General features: G+C 42.8%; 1 long non-coding RNA gene across 4 annotated transcripts in view; it reads right to left on the reverse strand.

Annotated features, from left to right (window-relative positions):
* Positions 1–19,222, reverse strand: part of LOC108352070 (uncharacterized) — a 48,009-nt gene that overhangs the window by 9,230 nt on the left and 19,557 nt on the right. For 2 of the 4 annotated variants that reach the window (XR_015631164.1, XR_015631162.1), the window contains one exon: positions 14,452–14,524. This is a non-coding gene — a long non-coding RNA (uncharacterized LOC108352070). Of the gene's footprint in view, positions 1–3,897; positions 3,943–6,278; positions 6,464–11,160; positions 11,347–14,451; positions 14,525–19,222 lie in introns of all 4 variants that reach the window. The other 2 variants (XR_015631163.1, XR_015631161.1) reach the window with 2 other exon arrangements.

Genomic DNA, 19,222 nt, shown 5'->3' on the forward strand with positions numbered 1-19,222 from the left:
GAAGGGACTGCTAACGGGTCCCTGAGTGAAGGAAGAAGGGACCAGGTAATGAAGGACGTGTCTTGGACACATGAGAGTTCAGGTCCTCAGGTAGTATCAGGACCCTTACGTAGTAGAAACTTTGCCATGCTAGTAGAAAAGCCAGTGTGCAAAAAAAAAAAAAAATGCTACTGTTGATCTCTGAGGTCCTGCCTGCTTCTCTAAATAAATAAATAAATAAATAAATAAACAAACAAACAAACAAATACAGGAGACTGTAATACCCTCTTTCAGAAAAATTCCTAAGGCTGTTGCAGTTTCTCCATTGTGATTTTGATTGGCAGAGTGCCATATTTAGAATCAAGGCACTAAAGAACTGATTCCTCTTTCTCAAGCATTGTTCTTCTAACTCTGTAGCTTCAGGCATTCATCAACTTCTCCCAGACCCTGTAGAATTCAGGATTCCCCTAGAGCTCAGTTAACTTAAAATACGGGCAGGCGACGAGCAGTCGCCTGTTTATCTCCGACACTCATCCTTGTTTCCCCCTTTTCCCTTTCTTATCGGAAGTCAAAAGCAGCCTGTAAGTAAGATGTGTGGCTAACGGAGTTATCCCTTGTTGCCCAGCGAGCAAGGAATCCTAGCTGAGCTGGGCTAGCTTGATGCCCCTCTGTTGAAATTCAGAACCTCTTATCTTTGCTCCCACTTCTCCCGTCTAGACACTTGACAATGATTTGCAGGAAATTAAGGCACTTACCCTGCTGAGAAGCCAAAGTTAAAACATTCCTAAACATAATTTTACCGTGTGTGTTTAATGCAAGTCAATGTTAATTCAGAAGGAAAAGAGAAATGGTTTTCCTCTCCCCCTGTCTTTCTGTCTCCATCTTTCTCTTTCTCTGTCTCTACCTCTCTCTGTCTCTCTGCTTCTGTCTCTGTCTCTCTCCTTTCTCTGTCTCCCTCTGTCTCTCCATCTTTGTCTCTGTCTCTTTTTCTTTATCTGTGCACGTGCATGTGTGTGTCTGTCTCTGTCTCCCTCTGTCTCTGTCTGTGTATGTCTGTCTGTCTCTCTGTCTCCCTGTCTCTGTGTGTTTTTCTCTGTCTCTTTCTGTCTCTGTTTCTCTGACTCTCTACTTGTCTGTCTCCCTGTTTCTGTCTCTGTCTCTCTTTTCTCTGTCTGTCTGTCTCTAACTCTCTTCCTGTTTGTCTCTGTCTTCTCTGTCTCCATCTCTTTCTCTTTGTCTGTCTCTACTTCTCTCCCTGTCTCTCTGTCTCGCTGTTTCTGTCTCTGTCTCTCTTTGCCTTGTATCTCTTTCTCTATCTCTGTCTGTCTGTCCATCTTTGTCTGTTTGTTTGTCTCTCTATCTCCATCTCTTTCTCTGTCTCTGTCTCTGCCTCTCCATCTCTGTGTCTCTCTGTTTTTGTCCCTGTCTCTGTCTCTGTCTTTCTCGCTCTCATTCTGTGATTGTGATTAGCCCACTCCTTTAAACACAGCTGTGCGATTTCTCAGTCTGGTCTTTCAACGTTAGTGAGCTTGACAGATTATTTAAGACACAAAATATAGGCCCCTCTTCTCTGACGAAAGGAAATGAGAGGGGCTGAGGCTCTTGCATTCAACCTTTGTTGGCTTTTTTTGATTTTTTTCTTTCTCACAACGGTAGAAAATATTTTTTCTTCCCTTGACGCATGATGGAAGAATTGTCTAAAGTGAAACCCTGGCTCTTGTGGAGCAAATGCTCTGATGTATTCAGGTTAGGGTTCCAGGGCTTAGTGTTCTCATCTGGCCTCCAGGTTGTGAAAGAATGAAAGAAATGCTTGCTGCTGACAGGGGGAGGGACAGAGAGACAGAGAGATAGAGGGAGACAGAGAGACAGAGAGAAAGAGAACAGGAGAAACAGAGACAGAGAGGGACAGAGATAGAGAGACAGAGAAACAGAGAGACAGAGGGAGACAGGAAAAAACACACAGAGACAAGGAGATGGAGAGACAGACACACAGACAGAGATAGACAGGGAGACAGAGAGACAGACACACACATGCACGTGCACGTACACACACACATACACACACACAGAGAGAGAGAGAGAGAGAGAGAGAGAGAGAGAGAGAGAGAGAGAGTGTTGAGATTTACCTTTCTTAGAGGGAGCCAAAAGGGATGAGGGAGGGTTGTTGGGGAAAGGAGAAAAAGCTACAACTACCTAAGTTGCCAGCTCTAAGAAAACAATTTAGGAGAGAATGCAAAAGGATTATCAACAGCAATTTGTCTGCCTCCCCTTTGCTCCCTCCCCTGTGAAGCATTTTCAATGCTGGAGGGAAAATGGAAGTAAGGCACACACCCACGCTGAGGACAAAACTACTTCCACAGACACATGAACCGAAGTCCAGGAAGCCTTGGGCAGGTTATACTGCAGGATTAGCTAAATGTGTTAATTTTACTTTGTTTATTGCTGCACAGTGGGTCCTGTGGTCAGAATGGATCAGAGTGAGATAGGATGGTGAACCCTGGGTCTGGGCAGATGCTCAGTTGGCAAAGTCCCACCACACAAGCATGAGGACCTGAGGCTGGATTCCCAGCACCTGTGAACAAGCCAGATGGATCTGTAACCCCAGTGCTGGGAGGGCAGAGATGCTCACTGGAGTCCACTAGTCTGCCAGTGAGGTGCAGTGAGAGACCCTGCCTTAAAAAATAAGGTAGAGAGAGCAGTGTAGGAAGCCACTCAAGACCATGCTCTGGTTGCCACATCAGGTGAACACACATGCACACACACACACTCAAACATGTTCTCACATATAAACTTTTTACTTCTTACACACACACACACACACACACACGCACACACACACGCACAGAGAGAGAGAGAGAGAGAGAGAGAGAGAGAGAGAGAGAGATACACACACCTTTTCGCCCCCTACATTCAGCTTTCTCAAACACATCATTTCTCATTATGCAACACATATTAGAAGAATTCTATCAATGTGCTAAATGGGTATACAAACATTTTGTATATAGTTTTATACAAATTGTTGAGTATATACTAAACTGTAGCGTGAGGATTCATTATCTGAAATGCTTGTGATAAGAAGTCATTGGGATTTGGGGTATGGTTTGATGTGGCAATATGTTCATGCATATAACGTGACATTTTGGGAATGGGCCCCAAGTATAGACATGAAATTCATTTATGGTCCATTTATAGTTTATTCGCACGGGAAGAAAGGAATTTTAGATAATATTTTAGTAACTTTGTGTCTTTTACTAGTGTATATTAGCTGGAAAATAATGAATTTCACCACGACATCTCCATGCATGTCTATATGGTGCTTTGATCATTTTTTACTCCCCTGCTACCCCCAATTGGTCCCTCACTTCCGCTACTCTGTTTCTTACTCCATAATTGTTCTCCCATGCTTTAGACTCTACCTTGCAGTCTGCATACATGAGCAACAAGAAATACGTAGTTCCTGAGTCAACATGGCCTTCTTCAGCTCTGTGCCTTCTCCTTCAAATGATGTGAGCTCTGCTCATCACAAAGGGCCAGGTAAGGAGGTTTCTATTTGCAGCATCATGTCTGTATTCAGAAAATTCTGGATTTTGAAGCCTATCCAATCCAGATTTTCAGATCAGGGTGTAATTTTCAGCACAGCCTATGTTTTCTGGGGCTGCCACAAGTATATACAACAAACTGGGTGGCTAAACCAACAGAAACAGAAACTTGAATTCTCTGATCAGTAAAGGCCTCGCTCCTCGGCCTGTAGGTGAGCATCTTCTATTTCTTCCTGTAGCCTTTTACTGTCTGTCTGTATGCCTGTCTGCCTGCCTGCCTATCTGTCTGTATGCCTGTCTGTTTTGCTGTGGCATAGTCTTTGTTTCTAAGGATACCATCAATCCTGGACCAGGGCTTACCCACACACCCCTGCCATACCTTAACTCATCCTTCCAAGGCTCTGTATCCAAACACAGGGATGTTCTGAAAAACTAGGATTCAAGGCCAACATATAAATGGGAGATGAGTGGGGTGGAATTTAGCCCATGTCAGTGAGAGATCTACAATATGGGCAGTTTTTTTGTACATATTTACACACACATGAACACACGTACTCCACATCTGAAGATGTGTAGCTATTGCCCAGAGGACACACTTATCCTTGTACAGCTTGCAGGTATTCTGCCATGGATAGAGACAAGGTGGTTAGGACGTGCTGAATTCTATTTAACACAGTGTCATGCTGTCCTCCAGGAGTATTTTATGACTTGTAGTCCTCATTATGGTCACACTGGGGCTTCTTTCTCCACATTCACAAACCCTAAGTGGTATTATTTTAAGTAACACTCACTGAGTTTCATTTTTGTGAAACTCAGACCTTATCTTTGTCTCCAACAGGGGCCAAGGCCTTTTCTGATATATGCAGCTCAAGGTTCCTGGGCATACTGTTTGTCATCTGGCCTCCAGGTTGTGAAAGAATGAAAGAAATGTTTTCCACTGAGAGAGAGAGAAAGAGGGAGAGGGAGAGAGAGACACAGACAGAGAGAGGGAGAGAGAGACACACACAGAGAGAGACAGACAGAGAGAGGGAGAGAGGGAGAGGGGGAAAGAGGGAGAGGGAGAGAGAGACACAGACAGAGAGAGGGAGAGAGGGAGAGGGAGAGAGAGACACACAGAGAGAGAGAGACAGACAGAGAGAGGGAGAGAGGAAGAGGGGGAAAGAGGGAGAGGGAGAGAGGGAGAGGGAGGGAGAGAGAAGGAGAGACAGAGAGACAGAGAGACAGACAGACTACCTTTTTTGGAGGCAGCCAGAAGGGATGAGGGAGGGTTGTTGGGGAAAGGAGAAAAAGCTACAACTACCTAAGTTGCCAGCTCTAAGAAAACAATTTAGGAGAGAATGCAAAAGGATTATCAACAGCAATTTGTCTGCCTCCCCTTTGTTTGCTCCCTCCCCTGTGAAGCATTTTCAATGCTGGAGGGAAAATGGAAGTAAGGTACACACCCACGCCGAGGACAAAACTACTTCCACAGACACATGAACCGAAGTCCAGGAAGCCTTGGACAGGTTATACTGCAGGATTAGCTAAATGTGTTAATTTTACTTTGTTTATTGCTGCACAGTGGGTCCTGTGGTCAGAATGGATCAGAGTGAGATAGGATGGTGAACCCTGGGTCTGGGCAGATGCTCAGTTGGCAAAGTCCCACCACACAAGCATGAGGACCTGAGGCTGGATTCCCAGCACCCGTGAACAAGCCAGATGGATCTGTAACCCCAGTGCTGGGAGGGCAGAGATGCTCACTGGAGTCCAGTAGCCTGCCAATGAGGTGCAGATTCAGTGCAAAACCCTGCCTTAAAAAATAAGGTAGAGAGAGCAGTGTAGGAAGCCACTCAAGACCATGCTCTGGTTGCTTGCTCCACCTTGGACCTTACCTTTCCCTGTTGCTTCTACCAGTGCTGAGTGGTACTTATTCTAGAACTTACCAATGAATTCACCAAGCCCTGACTGTGCCTAGGAATATTCCATTAACGGTCTTGAAAATAAGTCTGATATAATTTGATAGATTCTCTATTGGAGATCAGCTTTTGTTTGAACCCAAGCATATTCTCTGGGAGCATGTATAAGGAACAGTGATAATTTCTATCTGCTCTAGTGATTAGTTTGAATACAAAATCTTAGGGACCATCTGCTCAGTAGCTTCTGGGAAGGAGAAGGGCAAAGGGCATAATACATTCTCTCATAGCTGATTGTCCTTTGGTCCACATTTGATAGTTGGCAATGTTACAGTTATGACAACGAAGTGTCTTACCATACCTCAAATATCTATGCCACATGAATGCTGAATCATTTGCAACACAGACATTTAATAGTGCTGCTGTTTCATGGAGGGTAGCATAGTTGTGAATATGGCAGGCTGAGGTGGAAGGCATCTGCCAGGATGATATTGCTGAGACATTGAATGGCAATGACCTTCCTGCCATCAGTCTCACTGAACGTCTTGTTTTATGAGACAATGTACACTAGTTGGAACTCAACGGTGCTCATACCCAAAGTCATCACTACTGATATATGGCTGTGCGCTCCTCTGACACCGAGCCCCCACAAGTTTCCCCAGTCTCTTGTGCTATTAGCTGCTTTAAAAAATTCATTTATTAAAGAATGACAACCGTTAAGAAAACAAATACCAAATGTGGATGAAAGAGACCCTGTAAGGCTATAAAACACAAAAGCAGAAGTGAGAGGGTCTGAGTGGAATGAAGGAAGCTGTGGGAGGAGTATGCTCAACGTACAGTAGACACATGTATGAGATAAAAAGGATACTGAAGAACTAAGTTGTATAGAAGAGAAGGCATTCATTTATCAGACAGATGTCAGTGTCTTAGCCTCGAGCAGTGTGGTTGGTCTTCCAAGGTATTCATATCAGGTCCTCTGAGATTTGGAGATCAATAGACTTTGTAGTTCTGGGAGTCCATAATATTGTAGTAGAAGACGATAGAATCTGCAATCTAAAATAGTTTGACTGAGGATCAGTCATATAAAGAAGGGTATAGGGGCTGGGGATTTAGCTCAGTGGTAGAGCGCTTACCTAGGAAGCGCAAGGCCCTGGGTTCGGTCCCCAGCTCCGAAAAAAAAAAAAAAGAAGGGTATAGTTGTGTACATGTTTAATAAAAACACTCAGGAGGCAGTGGCAGGTGAATCCCTGAGTTCGAGACCAACCTGGTCTACACAATGAGTTCCAGGATGTCCAGGGTTACACAGAGAGATCTTGTCTCAAAAAAAAAAAAAAAAAAAAAAAACAGAAAGAATCGATTCTATGTATCTATGCAATTTTCTTTATATTTTGTTTCTTTATCTGTGAGGCAAAAATAAATTTCATGCCCCTAAGTTTTCTTGAGAAATAAGTAAAATTATGAAATTAATGAAAACCCTAGAAGTAAAAAAATATTCAAGAAGGACCTCATCAATGAATTAGGTCAAGTGAAATAGAGGCGATCAGCTCTTAAAGACAAAGTAAAGGTATTGGATCACTTAGTAAAAGAAAACACATAATAATAATAATAATAATAATAATAATAATAATAATAATAATAAATACTCCTCTACTACTACTAACAAGAAAGAAAACCACGAAAGGATAGACAGGAATCATGGTATTCTAACTATAAAGGGACTACTCTGGGACTAGAGACATGGCTTAGTGGTTAAGAAAATTGGGTAATTTTTCCAGAGGACCCAGATTTGATTCCCAGTACCCACATGATTCTCACAAACATCTGTAACATTAGTTCCAGAGAGTCCAACACTCTTTTCTTGCTTCTGTGGGTATCAGGCACACATGTGGTACACAGAAATACATGTCAGCAAAAAAACACATGAAATAAAATAACATTTTAATTAAAAACTAAGCAATCCAGATCAATGGCACCACAAATCTATTCAACAAAATCACAAAAGAAAACTTCCATGATCTAAGGAAAAAGTTGCCTATCAAAGTACAAGAAGCATACAGAACACCAAATATGCAGGACCAGAAAAGAAACTCCCCTATTTCATATTATATTTAAAATGCTAAGTGCACAGACAAAAAGGTGTTTAAGAAAGCTTCAAGAGAGAAAGGTCACATCACGTATAAAGGCAGGGTCGTCAGAATAACAGCTGATTTTTCAGTGGAGACTATGAAAACTAGAAGGACTTGTTTGATATTCTACATGTTATGAAAGACATAAACCACTATACCCAGCAAAACTATCAACTGTATCAAAGAGAAATGGAAGGCTTCCCATAGTCAAAAAAAGATTTAAGAAATGTATGACTACTAAGATTTACAGAAGACACTGGAAGGAATACTTATGAGTAAAAAGAATGTTATCTACACTCAAGAGGGCACAATCCTATAACTTAATAAAAAGGGGCCTAAGAAAGCAACAAAGGCATTAATAAACACCGTTGGACATTGATTCTCAATATTAATTGTCTCAATTCACAGGAAACAAGACACAGACTAATACATTGGGTGAGGATACAGGATTCATCTTTCTGCTGCTTCCCAGAAAAACACTTCACAGTCAATGATAGGTGACACCATAGGGTGACAGGATGGAAAAAGGTATTCCAAGCAAATGGAACTAGCAGAGGTGACCATTCTAACATCCAAAAAAGTAGACTTCAAGCAAAGCTCTAAGAAACAATGAGGGAGACCCCTTAGCCATGAAAGAAAAATGGAAACTGCAGTCCTAAATATGTATACACTAAGCTCGGGAGCACCCAATTTCAAGAAAGAAATACTATTAGACCTAAAACCAAAGATTAACCACAACACAGTGGTAGTGGATGGCCTCATTACCTGAGTCTCGCCTCTGGTCATATAAAATAAAAAAAAAAAAACCTACACAGAGAAACTCTGCAGTTAAATGAAATCATCAATTCAAGGCGCCTAACAGATATCTACAGAACATTCCTCCCGAACTCTGGAAACTATACCCTGTCCTCAGCAGCTGATGGAACCGTCTTCGAAACAGATCACATAGTAGAACATTAAAAAACAAGTCAAAACAAGGACAGAAGAATTGGAATAACATCCTGCATACCATCCGACTATAATAGAATAAAGGTGGTTATCAACAACAATAGAAACTACATAAAACACAAAAATTCATAGAAATGAAGCGACACACCACTGAGTAAGAGCTAAGCTAAGAAAGACATCGAGAAGGAAATTAAGGAATTCCTGGGACTGAATGAAAATGACAACACAACTTACCAGAGCTTAATTTTGTTTAACGGTAGTAAGTAGCTTTGGGTCACTTCAAAAGTCCAGAATATTCTCTTTCACATAACATTGTTCTTGAACAAAGAGGTACCTCTTAAAATGATGAGCACACACCGTAACTCCTCCTTTGAATGCCACTGTCATTGTTTACTGCTTCATTTACTCAACAAGCCTTAGATGCACACTAGACACTGTTATTTGTATAAAAGGTTGGGGTAAGTAAAACCCTCATCCTCCACTTCCATGACTCTTGTTACCTCTGGCATGATACATATTAAATAATTCTACAAGGAAGTTTTAAAAGTAGTAAAAAGGAGAAGCAGAGTTGTAATAAGAACGTGGAAACAAAAAAATCAAACAAACAAAAAACCTAGTTAAGGAGCTGGAGACATGGCCCAGTGATGTACCATTCTCGTAGAGGACCTGAGTTCAATTCTGAGCACCCATCTCAGGTGCCTGTAAGTCCAGATGAAGGGGATCCAATAACCTTTTCTGACCTCTGTGGCCATCGGGATTCATGTGCACAGCCCAGACAGAGACACAATATTTAAACTTTTTGGAAAACCCACTTAGCTCTCACTTGTACTTTCTTTTGTAAACTTCTAACGCTCCGTGAACCTGAGTTGTTGCTGATAACAACAAGCTTGGAGACTGCTTAGTCTAGACACAGATTCCAGCCGACACTTCACACACAGAATATTAAGTCTTCGCTCTTATACGGCTTCTGAGAATTCCTCCATATTTAATTCAGGATCATCATCAATAAATATAATCTTCGGAACCCCAAATCTACAATACACATGCTTAAAATTTTTTACTTGGCATATATGTTCTTCACATCTGGGTTCTGTTATTCTTATCACGTTTCCCCCCTTTATCTGATGATAACAGATAATAAATGATAAGTCCCCAGGGGAGACTTTTATAGCTCACTCCATCATTCTGCAGCACACTGTACACCTGGCTTGTATGCCCGGTTCACGTAGAGACGTGTTGAACACTTTATTTTGAGATAATTTTTTCTTGATTTATGGAATCCTTGGAATATCTAAAAAAAATAAATAAATAAAAAATAAAAGCAGAATTCAAAGCCAGTAGTCTATGTTGACAGAGGCATGTGGGCCGTGGTCCAAGCATTTGGAAATGTCAAATCCCTGAGCTGGAAGGATTAAACAAGATTTTCAAGACTACCTACACCTCACATACAGCCGGGGAAAGTGATTGGCTAGGAGACGTGATACCACCAGGAACACATACTCTCGGAGTACTGCTTACATTACACATCCTGTTCCTGTAGCCTTCAGACCTGCCATCCCTCCTGGTCATTTTTTTTTAACTCAATTGCTGACCTGACTAAAGAGACCCTGTGGGTGGTGAAATAGGCTGAGGGGGCAAGGCATTCAGATACTACTGGGCCAAGATGAAAGATGCATTTGCTTGCAATAATAAGTTCTTTTCCAGGCAGTTTCTTGCTCCTTTTCCTGTAACAGTCCGCAATAGATGGAGCACAAGAGATGGAAATTGAAGGTGTGTAATGGGAAATGCATTTCCAGGAAAAGCGCAAGGAGTCTCTTTATTCGTGTTTTGGTTTCATCTGGATACACACGGCTAGAGCACAATTTATGTGATGAGAGTAAAATCTGACATTGTTAGTTCAGAGGATGGATGTGCCCTCTAAATCCAGGACAGTGAACTGATTATTACTTTTTCAAACAAAACCTATTTAGTCTGACCGAGGAACCTGCTGTTTCCTCCTACCCTTTGCAGAATTGCTGCTTAAGTGGAACCTAATGGAAAATTTCATTGTTTTGCATCAAGAATTTCGGTGGCCTTTTGTGTAGTGAGAAATCAAGGTCACAAAATGCTTGCGTCTTCCAGAGCTTGCCCCAAAATAATTTAAGGCTCAGGGGTGCAGCAGCTTCTGATTATATCCTTATAAATAAGTAGCTTTGCTTTTTTTTTTTCCCAGTTAGGAGAAAGACGGACATTATGATATGAAGTTTGCACCAAGATGTTTGTTTTTGGAGACACCTAAAAGCAGTGACTCCCACACTCCTGGGCCGGACACCCGTGTAATCTGAGGAGCCTTTCAAATGATGCCCAGTCTCAGACATCCTGATTTAATTGTTCAGGAAGGAAGCGGGGGCAGACTTACAATGAGCACAGCTTTGTGAATCTTCTTGGTCTCCCTTGACCTCCTTCATCCTTTTGCATGCTCTGCATGGCTGTCTGGCCATGATCTTGGCTTTGCTAGACCCTTGCTGATCTCCCACCCCTTCCAACTTTATCCTACCACAAACTAGCTAGAGCTGAAGACCAAACCGGAAGAAGACGCATGGATCTCCCGACCCACATTTTGATGAAATACTACATCTTCAGGAATTCAGTCCCCTTTCTGAGAGACACAGTGGGTGGTGCAGGGCAGCGACTCACCTTGAGAAGAACCTTGATGGAGGAAAAGATGACAGGAAGAAACTAGGTTCCCCATCCTTCTCTTTTCTGTGGATTACTCCGAGGTGTGGCTTCTCAAACAACTACAGAAACTCTGTCAAGCAATTGCTTTGTCTCTTCCAAATTTGTGTGATGTTCAGCAGGTGCCTTAATTAGGTTTAACTGTTGCTGTGATGAAACACCAGGGGCCAAAAGCAAGTTGGGGTGGAAAGGGTTTATTTGGTTTATAATTATTCCACATCAAGTCCTTCCTTGAAGGAAGCCAAAGCAGAAACCCGGAGGCAGAAGCTGATGCAGAAGCCATGGAGGGGTGCTGCTTACTGGCCTGCTCTCCATGGCTTGCTCCAACTGCTTTCTTATAGAACCCAGGACCACCACTCCAGGGTTAGCCCCACCCACAATGGGCTGGGCCCTCCCACATCAATCACTAATTAAGAAAGTACCCTATAGGCTTGTCTGCAGCCTGATTTTAATGGAGGGAAGCGTTTTCTCATTTGAGGTTCCTATCGCTCAAATGACTCTAACCTGCGCCAAGCTGGACACTCAATTAGCAAACATAACCATTAAGGTCTAATCACATCTTCCCTTACCCACTTCCTTTATTCCTTATCTTTGTTTTCCTGGGCTGGGACCACCCGAATAAAGTTCCAGCTTTTTAATTCTTGCCACAGGCTTTGCTTCTTATAGAAGCTGAGTTAAGCTAAGTGTATTTTTTTTTAAATCTCTCAAGTGATTTTTGTGATAAAGGCAGAATTGAGAAGCATTGATTCTCCAAAGACTCAAACTCCCATCGCTTCTAGAACATCAGCAGGGATTTGGAAGGGTTCGTTTTCCTGTTGTCATTTCCTTTCATTTATTTTTCAAAACAAACACAGGAATTTGAAATTCCCTTTTCTTCTCTGGGCACTCATACTCAGCACTGAGACAGTGTGATGTGCTGCCCAGCAGAAACTCATTGCACACAGAGCCTGGTGGTTTATTTAATTTATTTTTTATGGCCTCACAATAACGTCTTTCCAACGTTGTCACAATACAAAGGACTTCCTCGTTCTTTTGTATTTTGACATAAGGATAAGGGCATGAGATTTTTTTTCTGTCACCCTAATAGGGATTTAGATTGTTTGCAACATTTTGACATTAAACACACACACACACACACACACACACACACACACACACACACACACAGCTGAATGGAGCATCTTTGAGTGTGTAGCTTTGAGTATGGGAGTATGGAAGCTACAACTGGAGTTGTTAGAACAAAAGATGTAATCACATTAGGTTTTGACAGACACTCTTAAAATAACTGAACAGCGTGGTCCTGCTCTACATTCCTAGCAAGAGCGTACAAACATCCCTACCTCTTCACACATTGTGGCCACCGTTGAATCCTTCACACCTGCCTGGCCTGCTCTCCAGTTTCCTCTGGGCCCTAGTTCCGTCCAGCTCCCTTGAACAGAAGTAGAGCATGCTGGGAACTCTCCCCAAACTCAAACACGCATGCTCCGCCAGCGAGTTTGCATCCAGAGGAGCTGGGCCAAGATTTCCATGGGAAATAGCTTTAGGCATGCTGAAGTCGGCTTGCCAACGTGAACCAGCACAGTTCTTCTATATAATGCAAGCAGGACCGGTGTGTGGATGGAAGTATGGTACACATGTGTCTCAGAATCAGACGAGACTGAGAGCCCAATGTCTGCCCCACATCTCTGCTTTTTTCACGTACAATATTTCTGTATGCACCGCCTTAGGGAAGGCTCGCAGTCACTGTCTTGGCGACACACATGCCCACAAAGAAATAAAGTTCTTGCTCCTGGTCTCCCAAACTATGGATAAAATAGGCATGTTAAGCCCAGTCAGAATTTATAATATGATTGATGAGAAGGACAGCTTTGTATAAAGTGACTCAAAGACACTTCTAAAAGCAGTGCACTTGGTATGAGCACATATTCAGCACAGAAGGGAACCATAGATGTGCTTCATTGAGACACCATACTAAGAGGCAAGTGTTAAGTATGTACGAGCCTAGAAAGCTAACTTCCTTCCGTTATTTCTGCTCAGTTTTCTCTTCCTGATTATCCCCAGGTTCTTCACAGTCACCAGAAATAAAACCAACTCTCATCCTTGTCTTTCTGTGCTTTCCGATTCACCCTTTTTAGGGACACGGCAAATCCAGTGCAGCGAGACTAATTAATTTTTAACTGTTTCCCTCCCCTCTCTCAGATTATCCCCCTTATATTTGGCACCAATGTGTTCACTGTATTAATTGAGACCCTCCTTATGCCACAGGCTGTTCTACATGGTAGTGAACAATGACAGAAACACAATCTCGGTGAACATCCTGGAAAGGAAAGGAAGCAGATAGAGCTACCCATGGTTTACGTGACAAACCGAGATGTCAGGTGGGCCAGGAAGGCATAGGGGGTGCTATTCCATTTCTGCATGTTGAGTTCAAGCAGCTTGTGGGAATATCTAGAAAAATGTGATGGTAAGTCATTGGGTGGGTAGTGTGGGAGTTCGGATGATAGACTGGGATGAGAATGGAAATTTGAGACTCAGCATATGGGTTTGCTTGAAGTTTTGGAATGAGATCTTGCAGAGAGGTGGGGAAAGAGTGAGGAATGGCCACACGGCAAACTGTCTAAAAGATGAGTAGAAAGAGCATCCATGATCTGGCTGGGTAGACCTGTGGCACCGCACTTGGCTAGCATGCATGGGAACTTGGATTACTGTTCAGAAAAAAGGAAAGAAAAAAAAGGGAGGAAAGAGAAGAAAGAAGGGGAGAAGGAGGAAGAGAAAGAAGAGGGAGGAGGAGGAAAAGGAAGAGAGGAAAGGGAGAGGACAGAGCCAAGACAGTGAGCTATGTGTGATAAGAAACAAATGTGCTAAGTTCTTAAGTTGTTTTCTGCTCCTGCCTTGAGAAAGTTGCTAGAGCTCACCCCTGAGGAGAGAACCCTATTGGTGAGAGAGTAGGAAGTCCAGAGGATGCTGGCCAGGGTTCATAGAGGACCAGAGAGGAAGAACAGGACCGAGGGCCACAGAGAGCTCAAGAGAGCTTCATTCAGTCTCCAGATGTGTGTCCATGCACTCATGTGAGGAACATACCCTAACCAAGGAGTCATCTGAAATCAGCAGAGGAAATGCCCCCTGAGGGTTGGTGTTCCAGAGATGGGGCTGGTGTGAGCAAGAGTGGAAAACTTTTGATTTTCTAGATAATCTTCCTGATAACCATTTGGATATCAGGAAGGATACTCACATGTCAGGAAAGATACTCACCGAGGTTGGCCTTACTACGGCAAATGAACCTGAGAACAAACGCTGATCTGGTTTAACTGCAATACCGAGCGTCCTGTTAATATACCAATAATGACATTGTCACGAAAGAAAGAAAGAAAGAAAGCAAGCCCACTCACAGCACCTAAGGCAATTCTAAGAATAAATTCAACGAAGGAAGTAAAAAGACCTTTACGTTAAAAGTTGCAAAACATTTACAGAAAAAAAAACCGAAGAAGTTCCAACATGAAGAAGATTTCACATAGAAGAAATCATGTGTCTAAGAACTTCAGCATGAATATTCATAATAGCTTCCTTTGCAGCATCTTCAAATCAGACATAATGGAGGCCAGCAATAAGTGAGTAAATTATCTGCTATCTGCATAAAATGGAACATTACTTACTAATTAATAGGAACAATTTATTAATACAGGGAATAATATCTGTGGTGTTTAGAATAATTAAATTGAGTAAAACAAAAAAAAACCCACCACTCTACCCCCTACTTAAATATACTGCCTGAGATCCTGGGTTTAATCTCCTCATCTACAAAAGAGAAAAAGCACCAAGAAGGTGCAGGAGGAATAAAGAGGAGATATTTTGTGAAGTGAGGAAGATTAGAAGATAAATAATAGTAGACTCTGGAAAATATTTTGGCTTTAGGATAAGCTTTGCTACATCAATTATGAAGATTATTTTGTAATTTTATCTATACATCAAATTACATTGTAAATTTGCATGTATGAACATCACTAATAATATTCTACATCAAACCATAAACGTCTCATCAATGCATCTCCCGGCTTCCATAGTCAAAGCCAACACCACACATGGGAGGTTGAGCGAAGAGATATTTTCCTGCGTTGTGATGGCACACGGCCCACCGTTCACTTAGATAAGCACACAAAAATGATTTGTATTTCCCCACAGATCTGCCATATGGGGCAAACTTCCTTTTTGTGTGCATTGAACGTAGCTTGAGGTGGTATAAAATAATGAACAAGGAACTGGAAAGAGATTATTACATTTGCTATTAATAACCTCTGTGACTTCAGGCAAGTCATTTCCCCCCCGAGGCAGGCAAGCAGAGAGAGAAATCAGAACTTGGCTTGCTTTGGGTTATACACATACATCTTCGCTTTTCTCAGGATGTGACTGGCAATCTACTCCTTTGCCAGCACATATTAGGCCCTCATACATCTCTCTAAATAAAGCAACTAGCAGTCTTGGACCTGGACAGGCATCAAGCTATAAGAACCACCCTCTCTGAACAATGGGATAAGTTTCTCTCATCCTTACTGCCATCAAACTTAGAAATGTATATCAAAGCGTATTCTCAGTACATCAGGTGTCAGGAGCTGATGTGGCCTGAACTGGTTTGGGAGAATGCACAATAAGGCAAAACTTATAGAGAGACTCCCGTATTAACCATATGATGTCTATGTATACTTGGGTTGTGCACGTTTAAAATTAGATATCTTAAGGGAAGGTATGTGCATGGCAGAAAAAATAACTATATGATCTCATCTGTCAATCAAAATATATAGAACAACTCTCATCGCATCCCTTAGTAACAAACCTCTTCTCTTGAATCTCACAAGAAGTCCCAAACAATAATTGTGGCCCTTGAGCGTCTTCACGCTGAAGCCCATTGCTCTTGTGCAGCATATTCTGCCCATTTATATACCTTTGCTCTGAACAACATTTCCTTGCTCTTTTTGCAATTGTGTGAACCTTTATTTCTTCTTCTTTCTTCTTTCTTTCCTCCCCCCTCCCCCTCCCCCTCCCCTCCCCCTCCTTCTCCTCCTTCTTCTCCTCCTCCTCCTCTCTTCTTCTTCTTCTTCTTCTTCTTCTTCTTCTTCTTCTTCTTCTTCTTCTTCTTCTTCTTCTTCGTCCTCCTCCTCCTCCTCCTCTTCTTCTTCAAGGCCAAGGACCTAAAAGCACCTAACTCAGACCATGACCAGTAAAAAACACCCCTCTCAGATTCAAAGAGCTGAAGAGGATGATTACTCAAGATCCTTTGGGTTTGAAGGCTTCAGCTCTTAACTTTCCCAGCACTGTGTGTGTGTGTGTGTGTGTGTGTGTGTGTGTGTGTGTGTGTGTGTGTCTGTGTCTGTGTCTGTGTCTGTGTCTGTGTCTGTGTCTGTTTGTGTGTCTGTGTGTGTGTCTGTGTGTGTGTCTGTGTGTCTGTGTTGGGGGATCTTTAATACTAGTTCTGCAAGCAGAACCGTCATTCCATCAGAAACCCTTTAATATTGTGGCCCCACAATTAGATGGATATACAGCTTTCCATAACCACTGCCTGCAGTATTACGGTGCACACGATCATGTCAATGGTCCTGCATGTCTTGGGGGAGAAACAATGGATTTAATTTTGTTAGCTTGGCCTTCCCAAGTTTTGACCACAGAATCCTAGAGTTTCACCAAACACCTAATAAGCATCTCATAATCTGGAATATACTGGCAATACATACTGTTTTCTAGAAGCCAAGATTTAGTGGGGAGAGGATGCTAGTGTGGCGATGCAGAGGGACGGAGAAGTGGAGAAGCTGATGGGGTTATCTGGGAGGGACAGCCGGAGGGGCTGTGGAATAGGAGTTATCTGCAGGGGGCGGCAGAGAGAAAGTCTGTGGTGCTGGGACGCACCATCTTGGATCCTCAGTGCGCCTTTCATTCCTCACTTCCCGCAGCTCCTCACAGAGCCACTGGAAGGCAGGTTGTAGATCCGTCGTCAGCACGAGTGTTCCACTTGGCTTTGACTCCCTCTAATTGGATTATTAGCAGATGGGAGTTTTTCTAGTGCCTTGGCTCCGCATCGTCCATTGTGTTGGGAATGATGCGTGGGGGTGGGGGGAGGGGGTCCAGTTGCACGGCTTCTCTGAGGCTGCTGCTCCCTTTCACTTCTTTTATGAGCCTTAAGACCCTTAGGAACCAGGACTTTAGATACCAGAGACTGTTCCCTTCACACATCCCACTGACGCTGATCACGTTAACCAATGAAACCAGCTCTGCTGGTCACTTCTGATACAGATCAACCAATATTTGAAAAGATAATGCATTACCGCAAAATTTGAGGGGAAATCGACTTCCACTGCCTGGGATGACTGCTAGCATTTTAATCATAGGCTTTACGTTATGAGTTGTTATTTTACACAACAGTGCGTTCACACTTGTACCAGTGGACCTGTAATGTATGGCGGACAGGATCAGGGCCTCTTGAAGGTGTCTGCTCTCTAATTTTGAGAACCTGGAATGTGCTTCCGTGTATGGCTAAGGAAGCAGAGAGAGTTACAGTTGCTAATCGACGGACATAGAAACAAGGAGAGTATGCTGGGCTCTCCTGGTGGACCCAGTGGAACCCCAAGTGTCCTTAAATGCAGAAGATGAAGGCAAGAGCTAGGTCAAGAGTTATAATGTGAAAAAGAGTCAGCTGGCCATTGCTGGTTTTGAAGATGGACGAGGACCATGAGCCTAGGAATTCAAGCAGCCTCTAAAATCTGGAGAAGCCTTACAAAGTAAACACATAGAGATGCCGCTGTGACTATCAAGGACGCCCCTAGTATTTTATTCTTGACTCCATTCCTTACCCTACCTAAGAAGTTTCAGAAATGTGTTACATATTCTTTCATGACTTTTCAGCTATACATTGTAGCATATAGGTATACACGCTTTAGACACACACACACACACACATACGTGCACAGACAGTTGATTTTGAGAATATCATATGGAAACGGAAGCACGATTCTCATTTTTGTCATAGTTAGTATCTTTAGACGGCTTTCCCAACCGAGTAAGCCTGCAGGTGGCACAATTGTGACTGGAGTCAGCCTGCCTGATGATGACTTTTTCCATTTTGTGTGTGAGGGGCACAAGGTGAAGGCACCATTCGAGGCAGGAAGGGACAACGCACAAGGTCAGACAGTTGGTGACAGCATTTGAGAGTCCCGACGTCGGTATGTGAGGGACACTTGGGGACTTCCCAGCTGCGCCGGTCAATGCATGCATGAGCATTTTGACCACTTTCAGGTGTATCTTCTGGCACCTGCGTTGTTCCAGCCGAGATGTAAGCTTTAAAACAGCACACCTACTTCAGTGCTACCCCGAGCTTGGCTATGCTAGATAGTTCCTTTCTCTGCACCACATTTCAAACGTTTTCCGTTGTTTCAGTCAAGAGACAGAAAACAAGTTCAAGAAAGAGAAAAAATTATTAGCTCATGGAGAGAGGAAGTTAGACTCAGGAAACGGCAGAAGTCACCCTTTTAGTTTATCTTCCCCTTATTAGCTTCTGGTCCCCACTGTGGGCAGAGACACTGTCTGCTCCCGCTACAGTCGTAAGGAGCCCTTGTCAACTCCAAATTTGGCTTCAGAAATCCAACAAAGGATTCTGACTGCCCAGTTTGTGTCCTGCGATCACTTTTGGATTAATCTCTGTGGCTCTTGATGACAGGTCCATCCTGGGTCTCCCAATCTCCTTCCACAGCTGTGTGTGGGTTCCTATTTGTTCTCAGATAGAGGAGTCAATGTATGCCTTTCCACCAAAGAGTGTCATGGTATTACGGGGAACTGACAAAAAACCAAATCGAAGAAGGGAAATTCAGGGAACGCTGAGATTAGTGACTGATATGCCTTTAATACTCTGAAGTTTTAAATACGAATAAAAACTAGGGCAGAATTGGGCCCAGTCAATTCAGAGGTGCGTTCATTCATGCAACACATTTAGATTTAAGATGTTAAAACACAAACTCTCTTTACTCACCATGAGCACATTTTC

This window comes from Rattus norvegicus, chromosome 10, assembly GCF_021556685.1.
Source record: "Rattus norvegicus strain SHRSP/BbbUtx chromosome 10, alternate assembly SHRSP_T2T, whole genome shotgun sequence".
In the NCBI taxonomy this organism is placed as follows: Eukaryota; Metazoa; Chordata; class Mammalia; order Rodentia; family Muridae; genus Rattus; species Rattus norvegicus.